The following is a 16,661-nucleotide window of genomic DNA, read 5'->3' as shown; positions in this document are numbered from 1 at the left end:
TAAACTCCAGCCAGGTGCATGTTGCCAGATCCTTGATTAGTGAGTTCCCAGTCGTGCCTCCCTGGGAATGATTGTAGCTCTTGGCTCCCCACTCCTACTGGGATTTTGATTCTGCTCTCTGAATCATTCTTCCTTTTCCATAAGAAATGGCCATGTTTGCAGCTTAGTAGCCTACTTGTCCTGCTTCCTACCCATAGAAGGCTCTCTACAGTTTGAACTGTCTCTTTCCTATTTAGTTCAGGCTGATGGTGCTTTTGCATGTACAATTCTCTTAAATTTTTTGTAAGTTTCCTAAAGACTCTTTCAGGTTCACTCCATTAGTCAAAATACATACCTACAAATCTCTTCAAGATATGCCACTTTCTGCTTGGGCTAACAGGTGCTATGGAACAATGCCCTTCAGAATCCTTCAAAGTCTGTGAAATAGACTTTCGCCTCTCCGTGTGGCCTGGGCTTCTTACGGTATGTCACCTTCAAGGTTTTTAAAATCTTAGCGAGCGTCTTAGAGCCGTATCTCTGAGATGATCATTACCTTATATCATGTCTTACTTTGAGAATTTTTTTTCCAGCTGGAGAGGCTTAGAATGGAAAATAGCTTTCTTTCTAAACCCAGTAAGTCTGGCTTCTTATATTCTATCTAAGTTTTGCTTGAAACTGAATAGTTCATTATGGTAGCAGGGAGTTCACTTCCCTATATTCATACCTTACCATACTTGCCTAAGAGAAACCATTAAGCATGTTTAGCATTCTGCCTGGAAGTCTCCTTAGCCAAATCTGCCATTTCCTAGATATATTTTCTGTTTTTCATGTTACCAAAAGCAACGGTATACCAAATTACCCATCATTACAAAACAAAGGATGCCTTTTTCCAGCTTCCATAACAATGTCCTCATTTTCCCTCTAGTTCTCATTAATAACAGTTTCCTCAGGGACCTCACAGCTTCTTCCTGATGCTTGGACGTTCCCAAAGCCAACGTCCCACATTTTAAGTTTTCATTATGGCAGCACTCCAGGTACCAAATTCTGTTCTAAGTATCCATCGTTCCATAGAATGCCACCCAAAACATAGTTGTTTAAAACTGCAATTTATTATTTATCATGATTTTATGGGTTGACTTGGTTCAGCTGGATGATTCTTATTTGGGCTTTCTCTTACAGTTGCAGTCAGATGTTAGCTGGGACTGCGCTCAGCTGAAGGCTTGATTGGGATCCGTGTCTATGATGGCACACTCAGATAGCTGGCAGCTGATACTGGCTGTGGGAGGGAAGCTCAGTTGGAGCACCTACTTCAGGCCTCTCCATGTGGCCTGGGCTTCTTACAGTATGCCACCTGGTTCCAAGAGGGACCGCTCTGAGAGGGAACGTTCCAGGAGACCCAGGCAGAAACTACAACACTTCCTATGACCTAACCACAGAAGTCCCAGAACATCATTTTCACTGTATTTTATTAGTCAAGCAAGTCACTATGGCCAGCTTAGATTCAAAAAGGGAGGAATTAAGGAAAGGAGAAGACATAGAGACTTGCCTCTCGTTAAGAATCCATCTCTTAACGAGAAGCAAGTCGGTGTCCTCTCCTTTCATACTATTCTACACAAATTATGGGTCAGCTCTGCATATCTGGTAACTCCTTCCTTTAAATATTGATGCTGATCCTGCTCCCAAGGCCATCTTGTCTCTTACCATAAAAAAAAAAATGCACATATCCTACAAATATATAGACTTAATCTGATATTCTTCTGAGCTTTATATTTGAAAATATGTTAACTTTTAGTGATCCTCCCACCTCAGCCTCCCAAAGTGCTGGGATTACAGGCATGAGCCACCACGCCCAGCCTTCTCTTCTCCTTAGGACACATGAAAGCTAAAATTGACAATGGCTCTGTCAAACAGCCATCCATGGAGAACCTAGATCAAGAATATTGCCTCTCAATCCCCAGAGCTCTCTCACTCCACTTGATGGGGCCCCATGGGGCCAGGTACTGAGGGGACTCCCCTCTCTGTACCCCACCCATCACTAGCTTCCCCCTGCCCCCTGGGGGGGCCCCTAAACTGGGCACTGGCTCACTCTCACAAATACTTTAAGGGGGAGTGGAAATGGAGGAGGTCATTGCTGTTTTGTTTAACTGGAACTAGAACAGGGATCATGTCCTATTTTAGGACAGAAACGGGAAAGGATATCAGGATCTCACTTCTGCACTGGCCACCACCACTGCCACTCATCACATTGAGTGGATGTCCCTCGAGAGTTTGTATAAATTCAGGTCAGAGCTGCAGCTACACAGCCGTCCAGTGTCATAGAAAAGTAATTCACGGATGACTGCTCTCTCCATTTGGAAGGATGCAGTCTTCATGTACAGTGATGAGAAACTGTTATAATCTTTTCTATAATCTATAAACTTTTATAATCTTTTCATTAAAAGCTTGGCTGAGGCCGGGCGCGGTGGCTCAAGCCTGTAATCCCAGCACTTTGGGAGGCCGAGACGGGCGGATCACGAGGTCAGGAGATCGAGACCATCCTGGCTAACACGGTGAAACCCCGTCTCTACTAAAAAAAATACAAAAAACTAGCCGGGCGCGGTGGCGGGCGCCTGTAGTCCCAACTACTCGGGAGGCTGAGGCAGGAGAATGGCGGGAACCCGGGAGGCGGAGCTTGCAGTGAGCTGAGATCCGGCCACTGCACTCCAGCCTGGGCGGCAGAGCGAGACTCCGTCTCAAAAAAAAAAAAAAAAAAAAAAAAAAAAAAAAAAAGCTTGGCTGAAAACCAAAAAAAAAAAAAAAAAAAAAAAAAGACTCTCTTTAGACAATTTCTTCATGAGCAATTAGCTGCCTGAAACAAAGAAGAAAACACCCGGATCAAACATGTTTATAACCTTCAATTAATTACCACTAAGTGGCAGACCAAAGTGTAAGTCTATGTCCAATTACACACCTTATGGGCCATTGCTTTTGTTCGTGTAATAAGCTGTCAGCCCCCTTTTGCTATCTTCATCCTTCAGAATGGCTATCTGATGTGGGTGAAAGTGAGTGGTCATTCTCCACTTGTGCTTCCTCTACCTCTGTCAACAAGCATGACAGGCGGGAGGAGGCTGTTAGGGAAGAGGAGAGGAGGAATGGAATGCACCAAGGGCCTCTGCAATTTTATAACTATGACAGAGAATATACACGCCCCTGCTCAAATGATCATTTGGCAGTATCTCTCACCTTGCCAAGAGCCAGTATAGCTTGGAGAGAATGGGCACGAGCTCTGGAGTCAGGGAGCTTGTATCTGGTTCCTGGCCCTTCCATTTAAGGTGCAACAATGGACAAGTTATTAAGCTAAGCCTCTTTGTGCCTTATTTCCTCAGTTCTCAATACTCATCCCGTTTCTCCTGTTAGTCGCATGTAATTACCCAATCACTCCCTCCTTCTGAAAACACCCAGAGTGACTGAAGAGTCAGGGAGAGCTGACTTAACACTGGGCAATCAGGTGAGCACGTCTGAGGAGGTGGCATTTAACCTGAGCCTTGAATGACAAGAATAACCCAGCAGACTCGTAACAGTCATGGCAGGTGTATTAGTTTCCTGCAGCTGCTGTAACAAATTACCACAAACTGGGCAGCTTAAAACAACAGAAATGTATTCGCCCATAGATTTGGAAGCCAGAAATCTGAAATTAAGGTGACAAGGCTGCCCTCCCTCCAAAGGTTCCAGGGGAGAACCTGTTCCTTGCCTCTTCTGGTGGCTCAGAAGTTGTTTAGCTGTGACCACATCTCTCCAGTCTCTACCTCTGTGGTCACATTGCCTCCTCCTCTTCCCTGTGTGTCTTCTTCTCTGTGTGTCTGTCTTACAAGGATGCTTGTGATTGCATTTAGAGCCTACCTGAATAATCCAGGATAAGTGCCTCTTGTCAAGATTCTTAGTTGAATCACATATTTTTGCTATGTAGGGTAATATTCACAGGTTCCAGGGATTTGTAGGTGGACATATATTTTGGGGGCCACCATTCAACCCACTGCAGTGTGGTCAAAATATAAAAAGAAAATCAGACTGGATGGGGCCTTTTCAGCCTGGTAAGGGGTATAGTATTACTAGCAACGAGAAGTCATTAGAGATCTCAGGCAGTTTATACTGAGATGTGTGTGTGTGTGTGTGTGTGTGTGTGTGTGTGTGTTTTTTTTTAATTTTTTCTTTTAGAGGCAGCATCTTGCTCTGTAACCCAGGCTGGAGTGCAGTGGTGCAATCCTAGCTCACTGTAACCTTGAAACCCTGGGTTCAAGCAATCCTCCTGTACCTGAAACTACAAGCACACACCACTGATAGCTAATTTTTACATTTTTAATAGAATCGGTGTCTCTATATGTTGTCCAGGCTGGTCTCAAACTGCCGGCCTCAAGTAATCCTCCTGCCTTGGCATCTCAAAGTCCTGGGATTACGGGTGTGAACCACTGTGCCCAGCCTATACTGAGATATGTCTTATGATGATCACTGATCACTCTTGCTGCTTTGTGAAGAACGGATTTGGAGGGAGAGTAGAAGTAGAAAGACCAGTTCACAGGCCATTGCCAATCTGAAAACTTGAGTATGGGCAGATCTGATATTCTCCATGTAGATTACAGCCAAATAATCCTTCATCAAAGCTTGCAACACAATATTGCTCATAAGAACAATTTTTTTGATAAAGCAACTTCTCATTCTAAATCCTACAAAACAGGTCTATGTCCTGGCCCCACTTTATTTTACCTTTAATCCAAATAATTTACTTCTGCTATTAACTAAAATGAACTCATGCTCTGTTTTCCACAGCATTTGGGGACTTCCTCCATTATACTGATGACATGGTTTTAGAGTCAGGAACTCAGAGTGGCCTTGAGAAGAAGCTAAAACATTTGGTAACAACAATCTCAGGTGAGCCACACAAAAGTGAAAATATTGGCAGCGGGGAGCAAGCGGGTAAGTAATAGACTGAATCCTTCCTGTCTCAGGCTGGTCAGGTGCCATAACAAAGTACTGTAGATTGCGTGACTCATCAACAACATAAACTTATTTTTTACAGTTTTGGAGGCTGGAGGTCTGAGGTAGATCAGGGTGCCAACATGGTTGGGCTCTGGTGACGGCCCTATTCTGGGTTGCAGATGGCCGTCTTCCTTTTGTATTCTCACATGGAGGAAAGAGAGCAAGCTAGTTCCCTGGACTCTTCTTATAAGGGCATTAATCTCATTCATGAGGGCTCCATCCTCAAGACTTAATTACCTCCCAAAGGTTCCACCTCCTAATATAATCATATTGGGATTAGGGTTTCAATACATGAATTTTGGAGGAACACAAATAGTCCATTGCACCCCCAGCCATGCCCCGCAGGCCTTTCTTTCATGACATGAAGGTTTCCTTGCAACCAACTCAGTTGATGGGTCCATTAGCTTACGGATGAGTCCAGAAATAGACTTTCTGCAGAGATGAGACTGAGCATTTTTGTGATTAAAAAGAAGCAGTGCTTTTATTAATGTTGCTTTTCAGGCCACAGTTGTCTATTTCATGCATAGAGCAGATATCTCTGAGGTCTTAACCAAATATACATGTTTTGTGTGATAAAACTAGCCATTGAAATAGAACACTGATTCTATTTCAAAAACAGATGTTGGCTCTACCAGCAGTTATCCCTGCAGCCACCCTCTGGTTTTACCTTGCCTCACAGGGAAAGGGAAGAGAGGACCAACCATTTATTGCCACCCACTTTGAGGGGTCTCACTTTGTGGCAGAGACTTCTGATTATCCTTCAATGTTCACCCTTCCTCCCTGTGCCCCTTCACCCTCAATTAGTAATAGGATCCTTGATTTTTAACTAGAGTTGCCAGATAAAATATAGGACATCCAGTTAAATTTGAATCCCAAATGAACAATGAAAAAAATGTATGTTTCAAATATTGCATGAGACATACCTATGCTCAAAAAATTATTGTTTATCTAAAATTCTGATGTAACTGGGTGTCCCATATTTAACTGGGTTGTACTGAACAAAGATGACATTTCTCACCTTTCCCTGAGGCTAGGTGAGACCTTGTGACAAAATTCTGGCCAAAGGGATGTAGATAGAAGTGTTCTTAAAAGAAAATAATATGCCCTCTCCCTTTCTTCTTCCTGCCTGCGTGCTGCGATGTGAAGGTAATTCGGGAACTCCAGCAGCCATTTTGGACCATGAAGGGATCTTGGGAATGGAAGCCATTCGTGGTACAACAACACGCTAGAAGGAGTCTGGTCCCTGGTCTAGAAGATGAGTGAAAAATAAACTTCTACCTTATTGAAGTCACTGTTATTTTTGTTTTTTTCTGCTACTTGCAGCTGCAGCTAATAGTACCTACTAAACGACATCTTCTAATTCTCAGTTAACCTTGAAAGGCACATTATTCACATTTTGGCAAATAGAATCCTGAAGCTGAGAGGAGCACTTGGTCAAGGTGGTCACATAGTAATCACTGAGTCAGATTTTGAAACCCAGTCTATGCGAATGGTATCCTGGGCTCTTATTTTTCTACACTACATTACTTCTCTGGGTAATCCTTTTTATCAAATTCCTAAGGTTTCGTAGTATAATATTAAATTTGCTTCTGCATGTCTGCTATCTAAAGCATTTAGCCTTCTCCCTCACCAAAAGTACAGAACGAGACATTTCTGCTGTCAATGTTATAGGATCTAAAACTCCATCCCTAGATCTGATATTTGAGAGATCTGCACCAAACCACACATTATTTATTTACTCGTTTCCTTTGGGGTTGCTAAAGAAATGTTTCTAGTCTGTATTAGTTCCCTGCAAAAATGTCTTAAGTGAGTTATGATTCAGTATGAAGCGCTCACTTTTATAGAGCATCAGTATGAAAAGGTCTATTTGTCTATAGCTTTTCAAACTTACTGGGTTGTTCGTTGTTCCTTGTAAAAGAGAATTTTCATGCAATAAATTTCACACTGAATTTAATGCCAGAAAAAAAAAATTTTCAATATCTATTCAGGCATAATTCTTTGTTTGTTTGTTTGTTTTCATTTTTGTCAAATATCAAGAGAATAAGAGAGCTTAACAGTTACTTTTTTGCTTTGGTTTCTAGGAATCTTGGAGTTAAATCTCATGTTTATTTGTGGTCATTCAATCATTCCAGATACTAAAATATTTATTTCTGATTTTTTTCTTTTTTAAAATCCATTTTTTCTTTTTCTCCAACAGTTTTTTTTCTTGTCTCTACGTTTCCATTTTAAGATACATTTTTATTATAACTGACTATTTCAAATCTGCCTTCATTTATTTCACAAATGCTTATTCATTGCCTCCTTTGCATACCATACTTGCCTGAAAGAAGGTAAGCTGCAAGCTATAAATTCCTGAGCCTTTGCTTATAACTCATGAAAACTATTTTCTTTTGAAATGGCCCTACAAATCTCTACCAAATAACTTCTTCCAGAATTAGATGAAGATCAACAGTAAACCCAATATTTTCCAAAATTTACATTCTTTCCTGTTTAAAAAACCAATATATTAGCCCCATCATTCTAGTCTTCTGACAGAAAGCACGTAGCAGTCACAAATTTCAGGTACCATTAATAGGACCAATCCTAGAGAAAACTGTGGAGGGAGCAGCGTTTTGACAGCGCCATCTCTTGTGCAAGTGGGGCTTTGCTCTGGGTTCCCGAACACTGAGTACTTCTGGGCCCTCTTTTCACCCACTTCTAGCTACCAACCCTCTTCTCAAAGGATGTCACAGGCATTCATTATAGCTTTGTGTGGATGTCACTCTTTTCTCCCCCAGGGGGAATGGCATCTTAGCCCTTATAGCAAATTAGGAAGTGAAGGGCTTCATCCCCATTAGAGGAACTGTATACACTGTTGAATAGGTTTGGAGAAGGGGGAGGGGCTAGGCGCGGTGGCTCAAGCCTGTAATCCCAGCACTTTGGGAGGCTGAGACGGGCAGATCACAAGGTCAAGAGATCGAGACCATCCTGGCCAACATGGTGAAACCCCATCTCTATTAAAAATACAAAAAATTAGCCGGGCGTGATGACAGGCGCCTGTAGTCTCAGCTACTCAGGAGGCTGAGGCAGGAGAATTGCTTGAACCCAGGAGGTGGAGGTTGCAGTGAACCAAGATCATGCCACTGCACTCCAGCCTGGGTGACAGAGTGAGACTCCATCTCAAAGAAAAAACAAACAAAAAAAAGAATGGGGAGGGAGGGTGAAAAGCAAGACTTGAGGGCTTTGGAGACAGTAAGAAGCTGGGGCCTTCCTGGTGTCTCTGAAGTGGCCGTGCAGTCGGCATCCACATGTCTGCTTGTCCTGCCCAGCAAAGCACCTGGCAGGTGCATGTCTCCATGGTGATGCAGCCCATTCTGTCAAATATTACTGAGCTTTCAAAGGGTGGAAAAAACAGCCAAGCAGAAAATTGGAGCCTTTCTGCTAGACCAGGGAGGCAGAATTGGAATTTTTATTTTCTTGCCCCCGCCCCCCACTGTTAGAAATGGTTGACCTCATCATCTAGGATAGCCTGAGCTTTCTGCTCTTTCAAGCTGAAAAGAGAGACCAGCAATGGTCCATATTCCTAAAGAATCTGTTTGGCTCCTCCATGACATTCCCCTCCCTCACACATGGGGTTTCCCCTCTGCCCACAGTCTCTTCTTGGAGGAGGCTCCTGATCCAGTCCCCTCCAGCCTCACAGAGGGAAATCATGTGCAGTGATTCGCAGACGTGATGGCTCACAAACCCCTTTCACGTGCTCCGCCAGGTAGGTTTATGACCTCTGCATGCCTGCTGAGGAAACGAGCTCAGGAAAATTTAGTGGCTTGTATAAGATTTACAAAAAATGAGAAAGCAGAGCTGGGACTAACAGGTCATAGCTCTCACTCCAAGACAAGAGTTATTTTCAGTTCTCTTCAGCGAATGTGTCTGCGGAGAGCCAAGCAGGTTGGCCTCTTCTCAGAAGCCTCCCGCTAGCAGATGCTCGGTCCCCTTTCCTTCACTCCCCCAGTGCTTCGCTCACACCTCTTCCATTCTAGGCGGCTGTGGATGTGACTCTGTTCCTAGGCTGTGAGTCTGTCAATGGCAGGGACAATGTCTGATTCAACTCCAACTACCACATGCCTACCACCATGAATGTCAAATGAAGGAATGAACTCGGGGCTAGACCCTTACTGCTGTCACGCCAACATAAGAAGAATACTCTAGTCCTTGTGGCACTCTGTACAGAAAAAAAAAAAAATCATTTTTTGACACAGTCATCCCCACTGTACCATTGTTGTGTTCCTTGAATAAAGGAGCAGGCTTTAGGTGCTGTGGGGCATTTTAGTGGGAAAGATTTAAGGCCCTGGAATAATATCTGCCTCATCAAGTCCACATCAGAAAATCAAACAAACCAGAATATAGTCTTCTTTTTCTGTTTTTGTCTTAACGGTTTTGGAATTGTGGTCAGTGGAAACAGCATAGTTTGCAGTAAAAATATTCCTGGCTAGCCAAGTGACACATCTGGTTAGTCAAGGATGAGGAAGAGAACAAACTCTTTCATTTCTCAGCAGCTCAGGAGAAGACATCTGGGTGGGTCTGCCCATGAGAATGTTTGTGAAGTGTCATTTGAGAAACTCTAGCAGAGCGAGGATGGTGAATTTCATAACTAAAATCAGGAATCAGGTCCAGAATAAAGTTTGGACAATTTTATAAAATTGTGAAGTAGATGAGATCCTACATGAAGACAATTATTCTGTCCCTCCCCTGCTCTTCAGGACAAGACTGAAATCATCCTAGAAAATTTACTATCTTTTTAAAAATCTCTAGAATAGGAATTTCTTAAAACTTTCCTGGAGGAGCCTTTTAAATACCTCACAATCTTTATGGGAAGAAAAGTTTTCCTTCTTTCTAACCCAAATCCTTCTTGCTGAAATTCAAATCCATTCCCTCTTGTTTGAGGATCAGCCAAGCATTTAATGCCTTGATCAATTTGCGTCAATACATGCAATAAACGTATTGGTTTTTTAAGATGTGTAAAGTACACCTATTAGAACTCTTGGTTGCAAATAAATACCCAACTTACAGTAACTAAAACCATAAAAGAAATTACTTGATCCCCATAAGTGAAAAGTACAGAAGTAAGCTGAGTCTTGGCATATTAATAATGTCAATAAGGGCCTGGTTTATTTCCTATTATCTGCTCTGCTTACCACAGTGTCAGAGTCATCCTGAAACTATTTCCCTCATGGTGGCAAAATAGCTGCAGTAGTTCCGCACCTCACAGGCTTATACCACACCTTCCCTTCTGCTATAGTTTGGATGTTTGTCCCCTCCAAGCCTCATGTTGACATTTGATCCACAATGCTAGAGGTGGGGGCTAATAGGAGGTGTTGCAATCATGGGGGCGGATCCCTCATGAATAGATGAATGCCCTCCCTCAAGGGCGAGTGTGTTCTTACTCTATTAGTTCCCTCAAGAGCTGGTTGTTTAAAAAGGACCCAGCACCTCCCCATATTTTCTCTTATTTCCTCTCTCATTATGAGATCTCTGCACAGGCCAGGTCCCCTTTGCCTTCCGCCATGAGTAGAAGCAGCCTGAGGTCCTCATCATATGCCCATGCCCAATCTTTAACTTTTCAGCCATCAGAATCATGAGCCAAATAAACCTTTTTTTTTTTTTTCTGTATAAATTACCTAGCCTCAAATATTCTGTTATCACAACACAAATGAACTAAGACACCTTCTAAGCAACAGGTTCTAAAATTTCCCCAATCAGACTTGCTTGGGGTATGTATCCACATTTGACCCAGGAAATGTAATATACTTGACCGGTTTGATTTAATCAGGGTTCACCCCGGACCTGGTAATAGGGGGTCAGCTTTCCAGCAGCACTTGGGCTTAGTGGGAAAGAAGACGAAAAGGAATTGAAATCTTGGTACTGTTGCAAAGGGGATGGGTAAGATGGACAATTGAATACTTGGTAGTTGTGCAAACAGAAATGCACCTAAGGTTGAAAAGCATGGTATGATTTGTTTTGCATGTAAGACATCTCCCCAGACCTGTGGCTTGTCCACTTAGAGATGGGTATTATAATCCTCATATGTCAGTGTTTCCCACCCTTCCCTGATGATGAGAATCACTTGGAGCATTTGTTAAAGCCATAGCTTCTTAGGTTCCTCCCGTGGAGCTTCTATTCGATGGGTCTCGGATAGGGCCTGGGAAATTTTTAATTCGAAACATTCTCTAGGTGATGCTTATGAGACCAGTCCCATCCACAACCAATTCCAGTGCGTGCTCCTTCTACTCCTAAAAGCAGGGCAGGTACACTGTGGCTGCAAAGATCTTCGGGTTGAGGAGGGTATGCTCTAATCATGGCAGTTCAGTCTAAACAAGATTTTAGGAAGGTCTTTTCAGACTTGGTCATTGTGAGTATTGGTCATGAGTCTGTAAGTGGTGAAGAAAATAGTTGCTAATCCTTATTGAGTACTTAATCTGTGAAGGATGCTGAGCTGAGTGCTTTGCATGAATTATCTTCTGTAACTGATGCATTTCTTTCTCTGGAGGATTTTTAGCTAAAGCAGGGACTCTCAACCTTCTAAATCATTCTTATTAAGCATTGACACCCTTATCATGTATAAAAATCAAGATCTCCCATAATAACCATTTTATTTTAATATCCATTATTCAGAAAATATATAATATCAAGAAGTGACTTTTGTCAAAGTTTTCTTTTTTTGAAATTATGGAAACCAGCATGAGCTACCATGATCAATTTTTAACGTATTGGAAAGACTTCTAGGATACTCAGAGGCAATGCTGGGAGGTAAAAGCCAGAGCTGGAGAGCAGTCAGGGTCTGACTGTGCATTGCCTCAGTTTCTATTTCATGTACTCGCAACACTCTTTCCCCCCTGCATCCCTGCTTCCCATGCTGAAATTGGGGTGAAGAGGAGGTGGTACCATCCCGCAGTTCCTGGTTACATATTATCACAGGGCCACTCACCTGCACCAAAAAGCTATCTTTGAATTCCAATTTCAAGTTTCTAAAAGGGAGAAACTTGAAGTTGGCTGAGCTTAGGCAAGGTGTCTGCCCTGGATCCAATTCACTGAGACTGGGGAGAAGGGGCTCATGTGGCACAAACACGGGCCGGAAACCAGGGGCCAGTTTCTATTGGGGGAAGGAGCTTAGTTCTTACAGAAAAGAAGTCTTTGAAAGTTGAAGAGAAGCCTCCCACAAAGCTGTTGATACAACGACCGTGAATCAATAGCTCTTGGACTTTTATTTTATTCATCCCAGAAGCATCTGGAAACATTTGAAAAATTGTGGTGCTGGATGTGCTTGTGGCTTCCTAGACCTACTGCAGTAACCCTTCAGCCCTCCCAGGGTCCAAGGCCAGCACATGGGAGGCAGTGTGTTAGAGGAACAGGAATAAACCAGGTGATTGTTAGGAGTCCTTGGCCTCTCTGGTTACATCCTTGGAAAGGAATGGGGGACAGAATGCTTCACCTCCTAGAAGTGATTGCCTGAAGAACAACAGATTTCCTCCCGGGCCTCCCCCAGGGCCCTCCCTCTCTGGCCTCAGAGCAGGCCCAGCCACTGAGCCTGCCTAGCTGGTAGTAACATTTCAGTCTTCGCTGGCAGCTGACTGCCCACTTCCTGGCAGCTCCAAACTGCAGGAGACTAATAAAACAAGCCCTAACGAATGGATGGCACTGCAGTAATAGTGAACACTCAGATTTATTCTTGTTGATAATTTCAGTGGAGTAGGCCAAAGGGACTCTCAGCAGTATAACTAGGAGATAAAATTCTGATGAATGAAGTAATACCTTGTTGCTTAAGGAATAGTGCATAATTAAGAGGACTGTTGACCCTAATTGAAATGATGTTGCCAAGGTAAGTCAAATAGCACTTCTGGACCAGAGAGGGAGTTTTCTGCCCAGGGCAGACTCTTCTACAAGCAGAGCAGCTAACTTTGATTCTGGTAACGTTAAGAAATGAGCTTTCTTAAGGGGGCTTTTAAACCTGGATACGGAGCTAGATCTGACGAGTGCCAAGTGCCAGATTCTACCTTATATAAGCCTCCTGGCTAAGAGGAAGGGACCAAGATAGAATCCAGGTGCCTGCCCATCCCAGGCCTCCACTCAGGGTCTGCAGTTGCTCTTCTGAGGGTCCGGGTGAACAGGGCCAGGTGGAGACTTTCAGAGAAAGTTTGCATAAAAAAATATAACCTGCCCACAATACATAATTTAAAATATAGTAGCAAACCTCAAAATTAATTCAAGGAATGCTAAGACGTACTGATTTTTTTCCACCATGAGGACTTTGATGTGTTTTTTAGAAATATCTAATTCTTTCTTTTAAAGGTCTGGGGCACATCTTAAGCATATTTCAGGGCTCCTCTTGGGTAAACGGTGATGAGTCAGAGAAAGAGGCAGGACCAATAACCAACACGCCTGAGTTCCAACGCTGGTTCTGCATCTCAAGCAGCTCTGGGACCTTGGGCAAGTCACTTAACCTTCCTGGCTCTCAGAAAAGTCATTCAGAAAATGGTGGTTCCTCAATAGGCAGCGGAAAGAATCAAATGAAATGTCAAAGTCCTTTGTAAACTTAGAAACACTGTATAAATATAAAAGGAGGGCCCTGTCACTGGAGCGTTCATTATGCAAGCACCTGAAATACGGTATGGCACAAGATGGTGAAAGGTTTCATATCTCAAAAATACTCACAGATCTGTCCCTACTCCAGACCTCCTTACAATTAACACAAGCACTCATTCTTGCCAGAAGCACAGGTCTGTTCCTTCCCGATGGTCTGATACCCACAATATCTGACCTTATTTGCAAACGCTGTGCAAATATATGGCAAAATGAAATTGCAAATCTGGTAATAAATGGAGGGATTTCATGAGGTCAGTGAAAGTGATGTTGGAGGCTGCGTTAATTCAGGCAGCTAAGCCACTGACCAAGAAGTATGGGCAGAGGTAGCCAATTCCCAAATAATGAAAGAAAAATAGTAAGGTTAGTGATGCTTCAAAATAAGATTTTAATATCAAAGACTTAAAAGAAGCTCTTGCAGAAAATAATAAAAATTCAAAATACTTGAATTTTATAAAAAATTTTCTTTTGGGGATTGTGCTACAAAAGTTAAATGTGAAGAATTTGGTATAGACAATCATAGTTTTGTTGGAAAATTTTCACATATAAAGTTTATTGTATTCATTCTTTAAGAATTAGCTGATAGTTGATATTACAACTTAAATTTTGTTCAACATAAAATAAGCTTATTTTATAGCTTTTAGTTTTATTTTCTAGGCAAAATCATAAACAAAACATTTGTTGTGCTTTTTTGTTTGTTTATTTTTTGCTTTTGGGTTTTGTTGTTGTTGTTTTTGCTATTTCCCACAATCTTTTTGGTCAGTGTTTTAGGTGGAGTCACTTTCAAGTGACTTTTATTTCTTATGACATGAACTAGTCTCAGATAATAAGGAACCTTTATAGTTATTTAAGTATTATTGCTGATTTTATTATTTCCCAGTACTCTTCAGTGGAAATGGTGTTGACAGTCTCCTTAAGCCCAAGAGAGGGAAAGGAATGAACTCCCAAGCCTTTTGGAAATGCAAAGGTCCAAAAGCTGCTCTTTCAGAGAGAAAGCCAACATGGCTTGGAAACCATACAGTGAAAAATGAGCCTAATTTTCTAGAAATGTCTGACGTTGGCATGCCAGGCCGGTGCAGGGTGTTCTGGGAGAGGAGCGTGGCAGAGACTGGACTGCCAGGGCCTCTGTACCCCACCGACCACAGGCTGGACTAGGCCGCTCCGACTTGCCAGGCACAACGCACATCCCCATCCTCTCCAATGGCTCCATTTCTCCCTCCCCAAAACTGAGGGGGATCAAACCTTAATCAAAAGAGTTGAAGTTTCAGGACGCCCTTGATAGAACCTTCACAGAGAACACAGACACTGTTGTCATTGCCCTTAGAAACAATAGGGCCCACCTTACCAGCAGGTTGCTCGAGGAATTCAACATGCCAAAGTCCTTTGTACTCTGTCCCTCCAGGACCTGGGCCACCATCCAGAGAAAATGTGCGGCTGGAAGATAAGATTGCAGGGGGCTGCTAGGCAGACCTGGGTTCAAATCATAATTCTGCCACCTTACTTGTTGTGCAACCTCAGGTAAGTTACCCAAACTGTCTAAGCTTGTTTTCCCTTTTATAAAATGGAAAAGGGTTCACTATAGGTCTACCTCATGGAGCTTGGGGTGTGTCCTAGGTCCGATACCTCAGAAGAAGATCCTGAGATGAGGATTCAAATGCATGGGGTTTATTTAGGACATGCTCCCACTAAGGGAGTCAGGGAAGTGGGCAGGGACCAAGTGAAACCAAGCACAATACAGCTTCCCAGCCTGATGCCACGGGGCACTCTGGAGGATGTTATTCCTCAGAGTTTGTCCTGACTTATGTGAGCGAGCTGGGCTTCCAAACTCCTGCACTGGTCACTTATTGGCCGAGGGCTAGGTGCACCCAGATACTCTGGCTGTCTGCACGGTGGGCAAAGAGGCCCAAGAAGCGCTCAGGCAGAATCACAGGTGTGAACCATTAGGAGCGTTATTATGGTAAAAAAGACCCAAGGATCTGGGCAGAGCAGAAATAGTGTCTGCTACAGCACTGGTTAAATGACATAATGGTAAACCACCCAGCACAGTGCCTAGTGAGGAGGAGGCATGGCACGTGAGCCATGCCAGCTCTTATTGCTGCTGGAATTATTAACAATATGATCGGCATCCTTCTAGGCCCTCTGCATCAGGGAATCTGTACTATGGGCCGCAGCCAGGGAGTTAGCATTCAAAGCCTCCACGTGGGTAGATCGCACACTCTAATGGACAGCAAAGAAGGGGCACTAACATTTATTGAACGCTTACTGTTCAAATGTCAGGCACTGTGCTGAGCACTTTACAAAAGCTGTCTTACCTAATCCTTATAACAGCCCCATAAGATGGAATTATTTTTATTTTTATAGCTAAAGAAACTCATCCAGAAAATCAAAATAAATTGCCCATTGTCACACAGCTAAAAAGCAATAGAGCCAGGATTCAAATGCAGTTATGTCTAGGTTCTAAAGCAAGAGTCCTTCCACATAAGCTTCAGAGGCTGCCCCTAAAAGATGATATGGCACAGCCTGCCTGTTCCCTGCCCAGCATATTCTGAACAGCAATGTGCCTAGCTCCAATAACACACACATCAGCTTCCCTTGCAATTAAGGATGGCCAATAAAAGAAAGTAAAGTCATCTGGTGGGGCTCCTTTAAATAAAATGGATTCCATCAGGAGGCATTCTTTTTGTTCTTCCCCATCCTTCTCCTGCTTAGAAGACAGATGTGATGGCTGTGCACCAAAAGCCATCATGGGCCATGGAAGCTACAGACCTATGGATGAGCTCTGAATTTATCTAAGACTTATTTATATGAAAGAAAACACACCTTTATATTACTTAAGCTGCTGTTATTTCCGGTTTCTGTTTCTAGCAGCTGGACCTAATCCTAACAGACACAGATCACATGATATTTATGATCTCCTTTAAGGACTTTACTATCTTGAATCAAAGTAAATTACCCACTTGCCCCAGGCCCGCTGTCCTGGAAACATGTTGATGTATCTCCATGCTACAAAATTGAACCCATAAAGTCCCAACATGTTGCTTTGTAAACATCAACAG

At 42.9% G+C, this 16,661-nt stretch overlaps 2 protein-coding genes across 9 annotated transcripts in view; both read right to left on the bottom strand.

The window, feature by feature from the left end:
* Positions 1–16,661, bottom strand: part of LOC126960839 (cytochrome b-c1 complex subunit 7) — a 1,171,628-nt gene that overhangs the window by 1,000,615 nt on the left and 154,352 nt on the right. Inside the window, exon 1 of one of the 7 annotated variants that reach the window (XM_050800562.1) lies at positions 8,459–8,462. The exons of the other annotated variants lie outside the window; for them this stretch is intronic. The gene's annotated coding sequence lies outside the window, so the exon portion shown is untranslated. Of the gene's footprint in view, positions 1–8,458; positions 8,463–16,661 lie in introns of those variants that run through there. 7 annotated transcript variants of the gene reach the window in all.
* Positions 1–16,661, bottom strand: part of TSPYL5 (TSPY like 5) — a 321,724-nt gene that overhangs the window by 279,078 nt on the left and 25,985 nt on the right. The gene's annotated exons all lie outside the window — the stretch shown is intronic.

Source organism: Macaca thibetana, chromosome 8 (assembly GCF_024542745.1).
Source record: "Macaca thibetana thibetana isolate TM-01 chromosome 8, ASM2454274v1, whole genome shotgun sequence".
NCBI classification, from domain to species: Eukaryota; Metazoa; Chordata; class Mammalia; order Primates; family Cercopithecidae; genus Macaca; species Macaca thibetana.
The sequence above is the reverse complement of the archived record's forward strand: the minus strand, read 5'-3'. Positions and strand labels throughout refer to the sequence as shown.